At 37.4% G+C, this 719-nt stretch overlaps 1 non-coding gene across 1 annotated transcript; it reads right to left on the reverse strand.

The window, feature by feature from the left end:
* Window positions 1-613: 613 nt before the first annotated feature.
* Window positions 614-719, reverse strand: LOC128292168 (small nucleolar RNA R71). Its single transcript, XR_008282153.1, has one exon. It is a non-coding gene; the product is annotated as a small nucleolar RNA R71 (small nucleolar RNA).

Raw genomic sequence — 719 nt, forward strand, 5'->3', positions numbered from 1 at the left:
TAATTTACTTTTTCTTTCTCTTGACAGGTTTTTAGAGTTTATGACTAGAAGAAACCCATCAGGACCCTTACTTTTTGACGAAGAAATCGATCGAACAGTTCGTAGAAATCAAAAAGAAATAAGGCGTAGTTTATGATACACAAAAAACGAACAAGAAGACAATACTCAACCTCCAACCGACGAGATGGCTGAAAATCAAGACAATCAGCTGCCTCCTGCAATTGCAGCTAATCAAAATCCTGCTCCACAGACTATGTATGACTATGCTAAACCCTCTTTAACAGGAACTGAATCAAGTATAGTTAGACCTGTTATTGCTGCGAATAATTTTGAATTAAAACCTAACACTATTAAGATGATACAGCAGTTTGTTCAGTTTGATGGTTTGCAGGATGAAGATCCCAACACTCACTTAGCAAATTTCCTGGAATTTTGTGATACATTCAAAATCAATGGCGTTTTTGATGATGCCATCCATCTTCGGCTATTTCCCTTCTCACTGAGAAACAAAACTAAACAGTGGTTAAACTCGTTACCACGAGGGTCTATCACTACTTGGGAGCAAATGACTGAGAAATTTTTACTAAAATATTTTTCGCCGGCTAAAACGGCTAAATTACGCAATGATATCTCTTCTTTTGTACAGATGGACTTAGAAACACTTATGATGCATGGGAGAGATACAAGGATTTATTGAGAAGGTGCCCTCACCATGGGTT

Source organism: Gossypium arboreum, chromosome 4 (assembly GCF_025698485.1).
Source record: "Gossypium arboreum isolate Shixiya-1 chromosome 4, ASM2569848v2, whole genome shotgun sequence".
Taxonomy (NCBI): domain Eukaryota; kingdom Viridiplantae; phylum Streptophyta; class Magnoliopsida; order Malvales; family Malvaceae; genus Gossypium; species Gossypium arboreum.